Source organism: Chrysoperla carnea, chromosome 2, assembly GCF_905475395.1.
Source record: "Chrysoperla carnea chromosome 2, inChrCarn1.1, whole genome shotgun sequence".
In the NCBI taxonomy this organism is placed as follows: Eukaryota; Metazoa; Arthropoda; class Insecta; order Neuroptera; family Chrysopidae; genus Chrysoperla; species Chrysoperla carnea.
The window spans coordinates 84,570,496-84,586,584 of NC_058338.1; the positions used below are offsets into that span (position 1 = coordinate 84,570,496).

The 16,089-nt window shown below is 29.1% G+C and overlaps 1 protein-coding gene across 1 annotated transcript in view; it reads right to left on the reverse strand.

Annotated features, from left to right (window-relative positions):
• Positions 1-16,089, reverse strand: part of LOC123292999 — a 66,393-nt gene that overhangs the window by 30,099 nt on the left and 20,205 nt on the right. The gene's annotated exons all lie outside the window — the stretch shown is intronic.

Below are 16,089 nucleotides of genomic sequence, written 5' to 3' on the forward strand. Positions count from 1 at the left end.
CTCGTGAAGTCTCATAAAATGTAGCAAGATTCGTGAATTTCTTAGAAATCCATAGCTTATTCGATGAATGATTACAAAAAAAAGCACGATAGATGGAAAATAGTAGCTCCTAATAAAATATGCGAGACTTGTACCACAAAAGAGCTCATAAATTTTTAATTGTGCCTTTCAAATCTAATATTAATGGAAGAATTATAAACTTCCGTATATTCATATACATTCTATTCCGTCTGAAATCTTTAACCATTCTTTTTCTTCTTATGTTCAGAATATAAAATATCCTTATTTTTATGATCTTCAAGAATATACTCTTTTTATTGAATGTTCAAACTTCTTTCATATAATTAAATGGGACATAAAATCCTCACATTTACGCAATTCTGAAATTCTTCTTTTTAAATGTTTTTGTGTGGGAAAAATAGACACCTCATTTCGAAAAAGTTCTCTTAGAAACTAAGCGCCTATTTTCGAAACATCAAAAGCTACTTTGGGATACTATTTTAACTGGAATATTGTTGTTACTGACACAAAAACGACACTGTTTTAAATATTGCATTATTTTTATTAGTTTAGTTATATATTATTTCGTAGTCTACACTTACTTACCTACCTTTGAGACCTTCCTGTTTTAAATACTGGGCATGTTTTCAATAACTAGGCAAAATTGAAATTATCCATTAAAGGTAAGTGAATATAGTAAGCTGATACAGAATCACCGTTGTCACTGTCTAAATCCTTAAAAGACTCTGATAAGGAAATGTACACAAAACGATACTTTCAAACTGAAATACAAAAAATGGGTGATCATAAACAATAAATACTGCACGGTAAAAAATGTATGGCGTTTACTACAATGCTGATATGGTATAGAGACAAGTACATATAGTATCTATGTTAGCGTAAGTAATATTACTGTATTGAATAGGGCTATCCACCAGAAATATTGCGGGTATCGCCAACCATAATAGGCCTGGCGTCCATTGTGCATTGACTCGTCCGCCATATGCATTCACACCCATACCAACATAGTCTTACCCACAAAAAATTTCTTACCGTTTACCAGGCTGGAATAGAATGTGGAAATGATCATTAGAACATGTTAATCTATACTTTAATTCTGGAACCCTGTTCAAAATGAGAGCCTGAAGAGGCTTGAAATGGATTTAAAAAACCAAATTATTGTTTGAAAATTAAAAAATACACTTTATTGCACTAAAAAGCGGATAATAATTTAAATTATGTTGTCAAATTAAAAGCGTGGGTTGCTTTCTATATTCGTTCTTTACATTAGCTGATTTGACAGATATTGACCACCCCACGCTTTGAATTTTACATAACAATTAAAAATATTATTCACTTTTGGTTCAATAAAGAGCAATAAAGTAAAGTTTTTTAAACTATAGTCTGTTTTTTAAATTTTTCGTATCGCTAATATTAAGATTGTGTACTCTTTGGGTAATTCAATAGAATTTAAAGAAGTCGTAGCTAGGTTTCAACCTGACAACGTTTTGCATGCGGAGCGAGTACTCTTCCTGGTGATCCTGGCGAGGATACTGGGATAATAAAAAAAAATTAAATTTTTGTATTGTCACCGGACCTTGATACGTGGACAAAATTCTATACCTAATGAAAATTTACACATACAGTATTCAGTTTTCAACTAGCTTATACAAAATGTATATTATGTAGTTTAGTAAGGTAGTACAAAAAGTTTTTCATCACCTGATGATGTTCACGATACAATTTTTTTTTTGTACCGTAAAGGTAACCTTATCAGTGAACATAATTATCACAAAACAGTGAACGTTAAGGTAGTATTATTACAAACTGCTTCTTCTGTAGGTACTGTATTGTACCTACGTAGATAAATTATATGTATATAGAAAATATACAAACGACGCAAATTGATCTAAATGTAAATTATTTTCAAGAAATTATCATTCTTTCAATCTGATATTTTTTCCCTATTTTTTTCTGTTCATTCTAGACAGTAAGTTTTTATTGATTTCGTTTCACTTTTTAATCTGGGTTCACCCAAACTTTTTTTGGTTAAAGCAGAGGCGGATTTACAAATCTGTCGCGTATATGCTCAATCAAACCAATACCTTTATAGAGAAAGTTGCATGTTTTTTAATTTTTCTAAAACTTACTAAGAAAAATTTAAAAAAATTTTGTTTAATATATTTCTCAAGTAATTTTACAATTGAAAATGGTTTTACTAAACCATAACTTCATGGTCTAAGTTTTGAGGATATATTGGATTTATTGAAATTGTTGGATTTTTCCGCCAACTTCTTCAATTATATGGACTGTAGATGTATATCTATCTAAATATATTGTCGGATATCCAAAATATATAAAATCAATCGTTGTTGGTGCAATTAAAATATTGAAAAATTCAAGTATTTGGGACTTATCCGTTGAAACTGGATCCCTGGATGACACAATTCCTGAACACGAGGAAAATTTTAGGATAAAAGGATAGGGAATCGCACTTCAAAAACTCTTATTTTAACGAAATAATTTTATATAATAGTTCAATTAACACCAAACTCTTCACAGCGATTTTATTAATATATGAATACAATTTTTGGCGGTAACGTTTCGGAACGATTACTACTATACGGAACAACATTCAAAATTAAACTCAGTCGTCAAGCTCTCAAAAAAATATTAATAAACAAAAAAAAATTCAATTATTACATAATGCTTACTGAATTTGCATGTAAGGCATTAATGTAAATAAATCTACTTTGCCTCATCAAAATTGATGCGACGCGATAAAATAAAATAATTGTGAAAACTCACTAGCGGCTAACTGCGGCTTCAGAAATCTTAAATCAAATTTTCGGATAGAAAACTTTGCTTATAATTACTATGTAGTATATAGAAAAGGTGAAAATAGAGACAAGCCAACAAAAAAAGGCTTTATTATTAGAACAATTTTATTCTTAAAATAACTTTTTTTTTTAAGAATAGTTAGTCACAAGCTATTTCTAGATGTAAGTCTCCATTTGTAAACCTTACACATTCGTTACGAACAAAATCATAAACCACATCATAGAACTAAGTCAGTATCATGTATTTGTCATCACTTTGTAAAATGGTAATTCCATTTAGACAACTTTACTTTGACATAGAAGATGAAGTAATAATCCAACAATCGTCTAAAGTCAACACTATCGATTTCAAGAACATAGGGGAAAGTTTCCTAGGTTAACCGGCTTTCCAGGGTGGGCTACATTAATTTTTTCGATTTATTTATCTGGAAATTTGTTTATTTAAATTATTCATTAACTTTATTGATCCTGTTCCAACGGAACGACATTGCTATACATGCTTTTTGTAATCAGTGGTATAAAAATTAAGGAAAAAGTATTGTGCATCCCATAATCTGCTTGGTTGTGTAATAAGAAATTGTGTTAAGAGACAATCCCGACTATCGTTAGTGCCATTTTTGTAGCGTTGATCTATCAGTTTTTAATTTAATAAAACAAATTGAATTAAAATCAGAAAATAAGACAGAATAAATTTGAAAAGTGATTTTTACTCATTTTATTCATCTTTTAAAAAAACATTTTCGTATAACCTGCCTTGAACAAATTTGCGAAATATTTCGTATATGATAGCATGCTTTTTCATTCTCTCTAATTGTTACTCTAAATAGTAGAACAGATAACAAAATGCTTGAATTTTGTCACTTTTTCTTAAATCTTAGTAATTGATAAATGTCCAAAATATAATACATCTTTTCGACCTTCCTATAAACATTGTATGAGCTAAAATCTAATAATCCATGAGCTTATAATGAAGCAAAATTTCTATGGTCCTTTTTGTCTGCTATTTAGAGCATTGATAAAGTTTGATAATAATGAAAAATGAATCGAGTTTATGGATCTGCGATGTTTAAATAAAATTTATTAACAAGTAGATGACCCAGTGAACTTTGTTCTAACTTCAATTTATTTAATTGTATCTATTAATCAGCCATTATTAATCTAAGCTAACCTGTTGCTCCAATTTATTAATACCTATAATATGCTTATCCCGCAAGCATATCCCGCCCGTTAAGCTCACTCGCAAGCCCTCCCACTAAACACAAATTTTACTACTATCTCTTGGACATACATTCGGCCTTCGTCATGGCAAAAGCCTTCAACAATGGAGCTTGTTGCGCTCGCATATAGCTCTAATAAATACCTATTCACAATACCTGAATTATAATAAATAATACCTCAATACTATTTAAATACTTGGTCACAATCCTAGATAAATATGATGGAAGCGCAAATAAATGCATAAGTTCATAAGAAGATAATATAAAGCATTTATATGCATTTCCACCATTTATTGCATTTAATATTTTGTATTGAAAAGTTGAAAAGCCTTTTCGTAAAATCGAAAAATTTCATTCCATTTTTCAACCACTTTCACAGTTGCAAACATCCTGCCCTTTGTTTCTACGTGATATTCTGCCTACGAAAATCTCATAATTTAATTTTCATAAATTCGAAAACTCGATCCACAGCTATAATTTTATTCTTTTTTATTACAAAACTTATTATTTTCAATCTTCCAGGTTAAATGAATCATACAAATTTCGGTTCAGTAATGACTAAAGGTATATAAAGACCGCCACTGAATAATATCCCTTCTTTGTGTTATAAATGTAATTTAAATTCATAATTACAATAATATTGTACATTTGTGCAGGCAAGATACTGCTACTAACATGATGCTCAACTAACGGTAATTATATTTCTATAAAAGTTTTAACTTATTATATAAAGTTAAGAAACCTGTAGAATTAGACTTCATTTTAAAAAAGTTAAATAAATAGGAACAAATTTGTTTAACTTTTGTAGGATTCTCAACATAATTGATATAACTTATAAAATCATATTTTAAAGAACTTTGCATTCAAATTAAAATGCTTTCATCATCAGAATTATCATTAAAAATTTAAAGTTTTACGAAGTTATTATTCGCTTGATAATTATTAAATCTATTGGTAGAAACTTATTTTAAAAAAATCTCTAAATATGAAATTCTGAATAATGTCAACACTTCGCCGAACAAGAAATTCTGTATAACGTCAGCATCTCAATACATTGAGAATCTGGAAGGATCATGTTCACAATCCGAGTAACAGTTTATGATAGATGCATCGAGAAATTTATACCAGGAGGCGTGAGCTATAAACATTGAAAATTTGAATAATTTGGAAGATTTTTCGTAGGATTGCTTCGCAAAACATTCGAAGATAGTAGAAGCAAAACATGTAGAGAAAGAGACATGTGGAGAAGTAGCAGCGGACCTATCATTTGACTCAAAAAATTTCATTTACTTACCTTCAAACGCAAGAGAGATATTCGTCCCCAAATTTTTCTAAAAAGCATGTTTCATGACGATAGGTGGACGAATTTGGTGCAAAATGTCCGATGAGTCTGTCGCTACTTATTTTTTATGTTTCTCGCAGTTTACTTCATTTTTGGGATCTTTCATCTTCCGCTGATTGGTGTAACGAGATCGAATTTTGGAGCAAAAGCGAAGATATGTTTGCACATGCCAGTGGATTTGAACCATTGTCGAATCCTTATAACAATTTTCAATTTTATTTTGATTGTAGTGTATCATTCGCTCACAATGGTGGCTAAATACACACCATTAAAAACATGACAGGTAAGAAAAAAGTATTACCTAATGATTGCCAATATAATTTATACATAACTAGCTTGTTACCCGCCCGCTTCACTAGCTTAAAATTAAAAAACACCGCTTTATAGCCTCCGCCTCTTTTGATCTCACTTATGAACGTTCCATAACACTTGAAGGGATTGTTTTACGCAGCAAAAAGATATGCACAGTTTTCAATTTTTTCAATTGTAAAGTAGTCATAATTCATTAAGTATATCAGAAAAGGTAGCCATGAATTGTGACATTTACTATTTTAAATTTTTACAGATATCTTTAATTTATGGTTCAAAATGATGATCATAACTCTGCTCCATCTGTGATCATCATTTTGAACCATAAATTAAATATTTCTGTAAAAATTTAAAATAGTAAATGTCAGATTAAATTTTTTTAGTACCTGTATCTTTTTAATTTATAGCTCATTTGTTATTTTGATGTATGAGCTAGATTTCTGTACAGTTTCATTAAAAACTATGAGCTAGTTTTTGCGTGAAAGAGTAACAAACAAACAAAAATACCTCTTTATTTTCACATTTTAACATAAAGGGATAGGGATTAAAAATATTACTTAAAAGCAGAATACAATTTTTTTTAACTCAAATAATTTTCTTTAGTACTTAATTTTCTTGAATACTTTTTTATGTAGTTAAAGATCATTTGAAAAATTTTATGAGGATTGCAAAAGCGTTTTCAAAATCGTACAATTCTCATGCCCACATACGAAATCATAAAATATTATTATGAAATAAATGTCAAATTTATAAATTTTAAAAATTCTCTGACACACGAGTTAAATCAATTTACATGCATGGATGTAATTATGGTGAAAAATGTCAATTTTCTTGTTACATTGAATTTTTTTTTTTTTTTTTTTTTTGAAGCAACTCATTCTATTTATTGGAAACTAATCAGAAAATCAATACATCTAGTATGTTAGTGAATGAATTGAATTAGTTATTTGTTCAGCTTTTCGAATACCAAAGCTTCATTGATTGAATTTTAATGAATTTTTTCTAAAAAAAATAGCACAACATTATTAGTTATAGCACAGGCAATTGACCCTAAATTTTGCAACCACGTTTAGTTTGAATAATAATGCATGGTTAGTTCATTCACGTCATTCAAAATCCAATTTGATGAACTGCTCAAGTTGGCGGACTAGTTATTTTTTATGCACTACCATGATACGGGTATCAAATGAAGGATAAATTTTTATGATAAGCATGTACTGAAATTACCATCGCTTCTACTATATTTGATATGCATACCTTTTTATACCCTGTATATATGAAATATATATCAAGATATACTTACTATACAATTTTAGTCCCAAGTTTATAACGCTTAAAAATATTAATGATACGAACAAAATTTTGGTTAAGGATTTCATATAAAATCACTTAATTAGTCCTTTGTGGTTTGTCCGTAAATCTGTCCATCCGGGATCACCATAACGCTAAAATGAAAAGAGATATCAAGTTGAAATTATTATAGCGTGTTAAGGACGTAAAAAGTTAGTTTGAGTTCGTAACTGAGCAACATAAATGAATTGGGACCTTGATCCGTAGAATCCATTTTGTAAACCGTAAGAGGTAGAACAAAAGTTTAATATAAAAAATGTTCTTTATAAAAAATAAATAAATAACTTTTATTTGAAACATTTTTTCGTAAACATCATTATTTTCCCGTTAGGGAACAAATTATGGCAAAACTTTTGTGTCCATTTGCTCTAAAAGTATAAAAGATAAAAGGCAGATGAAAATTTGCAGGTAGCTTCAACTACTGGCCTTGTGAAAAATTCTCGACAACGAAAATAAATTTTAGAAAAGACTATCGAAAATTTTCGAAATTTTGGAAAACCAAAACAAATGGCTTCCGAAAAGCCGCCAAAATTGTGTTGGTTTTAACTTTTCTAATTTATTAAAATTATGCAAGCACTGGCATTCAGTACTTTCATACATTCATTCTCATTATTTCAACTCAATCAATTGTTTGTTTTCACTTGTTCAGTTTTAAATTAAAAATTTAAATAAAAAATACTTTTCAACTAAAACTAACTAAAAAATAGATACTAATTATTTCTAAGAGTCAGTCACAAATGATTGGACTGACATTTGTAAAAGCTTGATACGCTCTGAATCATCTCTGATATTTTAAATTTCAATAATTTTATTTTTATATCATTATTTAACATAATACAAAACATTATTCTTATTTACTATTTATTATAGTCTTCTAAAGTACTAAAAATATACACATTACATTATATTATGACATGATCATAGAATGCTGCAACATGACAATTCAGTCAACTGCAATTTAACGAGTATTAAGAGTAGTATAAAAGACGATCTAGTAAGTAGTGACTATAATTCTTACTGGTGTTGGAGTAGTAAAAACACTACACTACCGTAGTTTTTATGTAGAATAAAATGTTTTGTTCCGACTTATTATCCTCGAAAAGATAGACTTATGCACTTTAAGCGTCTTGCACTTGGAAACGCATCCCTTACGGAACTATACCCACTACTCAGCATGTACAGTAAATTGGATGAATGTTTAAAGCATCGTCTTTACAAGTCATACACAATCTGGTCGAAAAATCAAAAGCCCTCTTACGATAATCCTAGACACACCACAGTCCGAACCTTCATCCAAACCATTTCGAAATGTTATTTCCAATCATTCCGCAAAAATCGCCTTCCGGAAATACACGAACTGGGTTTATTTGACTCGTGTACGCTATACTTTTCAGGAAAAGATACCGCACGCCACATCCTGTTGAGTACAACTGGTTCGATGTTATCTAAATTGTAAAAATTTTCTTGAAGGTCCGTTTAAAGGCTTAGCCGTCCAACTTTAGCTAAGTTTTGATATCAATGGTTTATGTATCAGATTTTTCCATTTAAGAAACGATGTAAAATGTTTATACAGGATGGGTCATTTTAATTTATTATGGCTAATAGCTCGTTTTGTAGTTAACCAAACAAAAAATAACTTAAACAAAAGTTGCTGAATTTGAAAAGTTTCGAAAAACGTTACTTTCGAAAAAAAATGCTTTAGCTAAAAATTGTCCAGGGCAATAGAGGACATTTGTTTGTGTCCATTGTTTCGGCCTACAATTATCGATAAATTTTAAGCGTATTTGGTTTCGATTAAATGCAATAACATATTTTTAAGTCGCATTTCCTCCAAAAACTAACGTTATCAAAAAAAATTGTTAAGGTAGTACCAGCATGAAATCACTTTTCGACAGATTTGGCCGAATTTTTTTTCTCGGGTTTATAATAGCTTTATTTATGAATTCCTAAAATTTCATAATTTTTGACCGTTTAGATCGCGAGATATTTAAAGACAAAGTTCGCGATTTTGAGGTTCATGTCCCATTTAAAGCATGTAAAATGTCCGGTCTCTCCAACTATTTTTTATGATATTATTATATATTGAAGAAAAAGTAGAAAAAAATGTTTATACAATACAATTCTAAAAAAAAATTTAGAAATTAATTTTCACTTTCGAGATATTAATTTTGACGTAAATTGATCGAAATTGGGACGTTGGCATAATTATTTCCCATTTTAAACGGTCAAAATTTCTGAAACTTTGGGAATTAATAGTAAGCATTATTAAATTCTTAAATTTAATTTTTCGTTAAATTCTGTCGAAAAAAAAATTGTACCATTGCTTTAACATAGAAACTGCAAATACCATGCTGGAACATCCTTAAACAATAGCTGTTAATTTTTTTATGAAGATCAACTTTCTAATTTAAAGTGTTATTCTATCTCTTACCGTTTAGATTCTAAATTGGATATTAAACAAACCTAAAAAACTAGTTCCAATCTAATGTCAGAACATGATGTCCCCCATTCAACTCTACAAATTAGTATTTTTTAGTTAACTACAAGACGGGCTATTAGCCATTATATTATAATTTCAAACATTTAGTACTTTTATATTTTTTATGAACGCTATATCCTTACAAAGCCTTAATGCCATTGTTTCTGAAAATAAAAAATGTCTTCTTGACTTGAAAAAAACTACGTTCCATTCGGGTTCGGGGGCCTCATAGTGAAATTATTTTTGTCCTTTTATACCGTGGGGCCCTTATACCGTGCACGGTATACTTTTTCACGGTATACTCTTTATGCCGTCGAGCCCTTATACCGTCTGCGGTGTAGTCTCGTCCACGGTATACACAATATAGATTGGAAGGCTTATTTGAATACGCTTTCCCATCTGTATTGTGTATACCGTGGACGAGAGTATACCGCACACGGTATGTTTTATTTCTGTAGAATACGCTTTCCCATCTATCTGTATAATGTATACCGTGGACGAGAGTATACCGCACACGGTATGTTACATTTCTGTTGAATACGCTTTCCCATCTGTATAATGTATACCGTGGACGAGAGTATACCGCACACGGTATGTTACATTTCTGTAGAATACGCTTTCCCATCTGTATAATGTATACCGTGGACGAGAGTACACCGCACACGGTATGTTACATTTCTGTAGAATACGCTTTCCCATCTGTATAATGTATACCGTGGACGAGAGTATACCGCACACGGTATGTTACATTTCTGTAGAATACGCTTTCGAAACATTTAGTACTTTTATATTTTTTATGAACGCTATGTCCTTACAAAGCCTTAATGCCATTGTTTCTGAAAATAAAAAATGTATTCTTGACTTGAAAAAAACTACGTTCCAGTCGAGTTCGGGGGCCTCATAGTGAAGGTTATGGTAGGCTACATGGAGAGAGGGAAGAGTTCAACAAAGATGGAATTCAGGCACGTAGTTTATGACCGCTCCCTATAATAAGGAATATCTAATAAGGCAGAAATATGACTTTAGTGATGGAACACTATTGCTCAACATTTTTTTGTTACACTATTATGTTATTTAATGGAATTGTCATAATATACATATAAAACGGTTTGTTCTTCATTATGACAGAAGTTTTTTATTTTTTTTCACTCGAATGCTCACCCAGGTAAAATGGATTTTAGTGATTTTATACAGTGTATCAATTCAAATTTTAGAGAACAATTATTTCAGGAATCAAATGTTTGGTTTCTTATATTTTATGAAAAAATGTACATTTAACGTAAATATGTCAACATTTTGCATTTTTTTACGGCGTAAAAATTGCCATAGAAGAACGCAGGAGTGGATATTAAAAGTTTAACTCCTCCGTCACTATGTAAACTACTAGACTTTTTTTTCAGTTTTTATTTCATGTAGTCGGGTTTTTTGGTATCTAAGATTTATTTTTTTTATTTACACTCTTTAGTTGGAATTTTCAAGTACCTATTCAAAGACACGCCATTTTACATAGTTCGTTGACTTTCATTTTCAGCCTATGTATGTATTATTTGGTCTTTTGTGACGTTCTAGAGACCAAAGGCGTATTTCGATTTTAAATTCTGTGATATACCCATTTACCATAGTTCGTCGACTATAATTTTTTTTCTTTTTTACAATATAGCATCTGGTTTTCATCATATTCAATTTTCATTACTGTTATGCTTTAGTGACACTCGCAAGACACTAAGACAAATCTATTGACGTAAGAATCTTCAAAAACGTCCCACTCGTTTGGTCTCTAGTGTGCTCAAAAGTACAATAATACATTCAATTATAGCCTGATAAACACATTATCCTTCACGTCGTGCAGACGGGTAAAAATTGGTCGCAAAAGCCAATTGAAATTGCTTTATAATGCACTTCCAAATCAGGTAATTTGCGATCCTTAAACATTATATATAATACACATTCAAACTGTCAAAGAAACGTTTTTTATCAAAAGTTCTAGCTAATTGTCTCGTCTTGGAATCATATTTATATGAAAATTCGCGATGTATATTAAAATCTCAGGTGATATCTTTTGAATTTAAAAACAAGGTAAATGTTACTCAAAAAAAAAAAAAAACTCATATATCAAACATCAATTTATTATATAAGTGACAATAGAATACACACTTTTGCATACATATTTTAGCTTTTTTAAGCTCTTTAAAATCTACCAATTTAATAGAATACTGATAAAAGTGACTGCTTTATAAAAACATAATATTTTTGAATCATCCTTTGTGCTTTGTAATATATAAGTGTAGAAAAAAATCCGTTGTTATCATTATAAAATATCAAATTATACAAACTTCTAATAAACATACTTTGTTCAAGTAGGCTCATTTAACCCTGCTTTTAATGTACACTCACAATTAAAAATATTGAAACAAATTGTACTTTCAAAAAATTTAAATAAATATTCAGAAACTAATTTATTATATGAATATGAGTGTACACTTTACCTTCTTTAAAAAAATCGTAATTTCGATTTATTCTTCCTCTAGTCAGCCAGATATGGATAAATTTTCTTCGAACTCTATAAAGTGAATCCTTTGTAGACTATCCGTTTTCAATTAATATTTTGAAGAAAAAGTTTTTATTTTTTTTGACAAAAATGGAAAGGTTTCAATTTTGTAACGCTTAAAATATTGATTATACGAACGAAATTTTGATGTAGGTGTTCATAAAATAACGCAATTAGTCCATTTCCAATTATCTGTCTGTCCATCTGTCCGTCTGCCCGTGTCTGTATACACGATAACCTCAAAAACGAAAAATATATCGAGCTGAAATTTTTACAGCGTGTTTAAATTTTATAGTATGTATTATATGAGAATATCAGTTATGTATGTGTGGCATGTATGTATATGTAATGTGACAAAGTAATCAACACTGTCTTTACATCGTATTTCAACAATTAACTTTGTAAATTGTTTGCTTTCACTTATTTCATGATAATTTTAAAATTACAAGCACTTTTAAAAGAACTTTTTAAAAGAGAAACGAAAATGACCGACAAAAAAATATACGTAAAAGTTAGTGTAAAGTCATAATGCTAATGAATAATTGTATACAGTGTATACTATTCAATTAACATTATTACGTCACAACGATGTTTTATGAACATTTTCGTGTGTCTTTTGAAAATTTCTTTTGAAACTACCTGTAACTTTAAAATCATCATGAAATATTAAAAATAAAAACAGTTTTGCAATGAAACTTATACATATGATCTTTTCATTTTTGTCCAAAAAAATTTTTGCGACCACTTTTTCATTCAAATTTATCAAATTGTTTTGAACCGTGTTATACTACACATAATATTTTATCACCCCCAGAAGACTATACATAAACATAAAACACTGGAGCACACAATTCATAATTTTGTAGTAACTCTACATTTTTCTAGTTCATTTACTACATTCTTTCATCACTAGTAGTCATCTCATTATTTTTAAAACTACACATTCATCATCTAACAACATTAAATTATCATTTTGATGATTTCTAATTATTATTATCATAATAATAATTATTATAATCATTATTATTACTTTTCTATGTTTATCTTAACATTCTCATTTTCTCAACACCCTCAAAGTAACTACTTAATAGTTTTTAATATATACCTACTTTCAAAATTTATTTTTAAACGTGGTATCAAAGAGAATAAGATAGAGGAGAAGCAGTTCAAAAGAACTACTGTAAAATAGTAGTATACGAGTTTCAGCACAACTACGAGGCAAGGGTTTCAAACTTAATAGTTAATAGTCGTCCACGCAAAGTAATCAAACTTCATAATCGTCTCCTCAAAGGACGACTAACGTAATTCGATTTTACTGCTAAGATGCCAACGCCACGAGGAAAAAAAATGTAAACCATACTTTAAACACTCAGCTGATTTTTTCATTGAATAAAAAGACTGAAGATGCCTACTTCATTATACATCTAAATGTGCTGTGCCATATTTGCTTTCTTAGTCTTTTATTATTGCGACAGTTTTCCTAATATTTTGTATAAACTTTGTAGTATGATTTGTTATATGAATTTTTTACGCATAATTTTTCCATACAAATTTAGGATCTTAAATTTTTTTAATGTTTTTGTTTTCGATTACCATTTTGGACTTTTAATTTTTAGGTTTAATGTTTTCATACATATTTTCAGTTTTAATTTTATAGTTTCGTGTGAAATTTTATTTCCTGAAATTTTTTAATTTTTAGGTTAAATGTTTTCATATATATTTTCAGTTTTAATTTTATAGTTTCGTGTGAAATTTTATTTCCTGACTACAATTTAGAAATTTATGAAAAATTAACACGCGATTTACTTTTATTAAACGATATAAATTGACCCAAATAAAATTAAAAACAATTATTTTAATGTTTTATATAATTGTTTAACCAAATTTATGTTAACCAAATTTTTACATTATACCTCTTTTATATGTGTATGGTATGTACGTATGTTTTACAAGATTTTAAACAAACATTGCTGTTAACGATGTTCCAGCATGGTATTTGCAGTTTCTATGTTAAAGCAATGGTATAATTTTTTTTTCGACAGAATTTAACGAAAAATTAAATTTAAGAATTTAATAATGCTTACTATTAATTCCCAAAGTTTCAGAAATTTTGACCGTTTAAAATGGGAAATAATTATGCCAACGTCCCAATTTCGATCAATTTACGTCAAAATTAATATCTCGAAAGTGAAAATTAATTTCTAAATTTTTTTTTTAGAATTGTATTGTATAAACATTTTTTTCTACTTTTTCTTCAATATATAATAATATCATAAAAAATAGTTGGAGAGACCGGACATTTTACATGCTTTAAATGGGACATGACCCTCAAAATCGCGAACTTTGTCTTTAAATATCTCGCGATCTAAACGGTCAAAAATTATGAAATTTTAGGAATTCATAAATAAAGCTATTATAAACCCGAGAAAAAAAATTCGGCCAAATCTGTCGAAAAGTGATTTCATGCTGGTACTACCTTAAGGAGGATCCCTCACCAGTAATAGAAAAAAATAAATTAGTAGAAAATGATCCAAATTTTTAGTATGTTGTAGTTAACGATACATATTATTTAATCAAAAAAAATTTTGGGTATCTTATCGATCAATTAAGAGAGTTTTTATTAATTAAAAATACAATAAATAACATAATCATCCTCATATCATGCTATATTATTTAGTGTATTTTTAATTAATTAATTACTCTCTTAATTGATCGATAACATACCCAAATTTTTTTTTGATTTAATAATATGTATCGTTAACTACAACATGCTAAAAATTTGGATCATTTTCTACTAATTTATTTTTTTCTATTACTGGTGAGGGATCCTCCTTAAATGTTTCAAACTATGCTTGTTTTTATTATCGCTAAATAGAGTCTTTCTTCTCGTAACTCCAAATGTCACTTTCAATTATATTTCTGCTTCTCCTCTTTCTTATGGATTTATACACTTTTCGTGGCATAATATTAGAAATGTGCCAATTTCCCATCAATATAACTTATGAACGTAATATCATCACCAACCCAAGAAAGTCTTAGCTTAAGTAGTTACGATCAGTTATTGTTTTAATACGTACAGTTATTTCTTCTAAAAAATATTCTTTGAAGAAAAACAAATAAATATTGGATAGCTTGTTTGGTTTCCTTCATAAACATAAATATAATTTGAAAATATCAATCAAACCTCACTTTATACATAACGAATAGTTCTACACAGTATTATAATTTACCATTAAAAAACTCTTTACGATCGAATGTTTTTCCATGGAATTATTTTCTATAAAAACGGTTTTCTTTGTAGAAAAAAAATTGAGAGCCGTCGCGGGATGCCTGACACTGACTAACTGGCTGATCGGCTTGTAGTTTTGTAACGATTGTTTCGAATTTATCTTGCAACGATTAAATATACCGAGCAAAAGAATATTTACTTATAAAAATTAAATTATACATATTTTGTAAATATTATAAACCACATGAAGTTAAAAAAACATTTGTAACATTGACATTATAGCAACCGTTTACATCTATATTTGTAGCCTATAAAACTATTTTCATGGCGAAAGCGTCGCCATGTGTCATCATATGGCAACAGTCGATTTCACTCACCGATAAAGTTGTTGCACATCAAAAAACAATACAAAATTGGATCCATTGGATCCAATTGAATTCAAGTAGATGTAGAATATTTTCTCCCCGATTGATTATTTTATTTTAAAAAATGTATAATTATTGATCTTGAACAATACGCACTTGTGCTCATAAAACTATCTTTTAAAGAATATGTTACATAATTTCAAGTAAGCGTAAAAGTTGGAGCAAAATAAAATTGAAAACTTTATAATACTTATAGTGTTTAATTAAGATTGTCCTATTCATCAAAGAGTATCAATTTTCATTAACAGAAACAAATCTTCACTGAGTTCTTTGTACTGTTATTTTCACAAGTACCTACAGTTTATTGTTTACATTGTGACTCCATCTAACTTAGAAAAGTGAGATGAAAA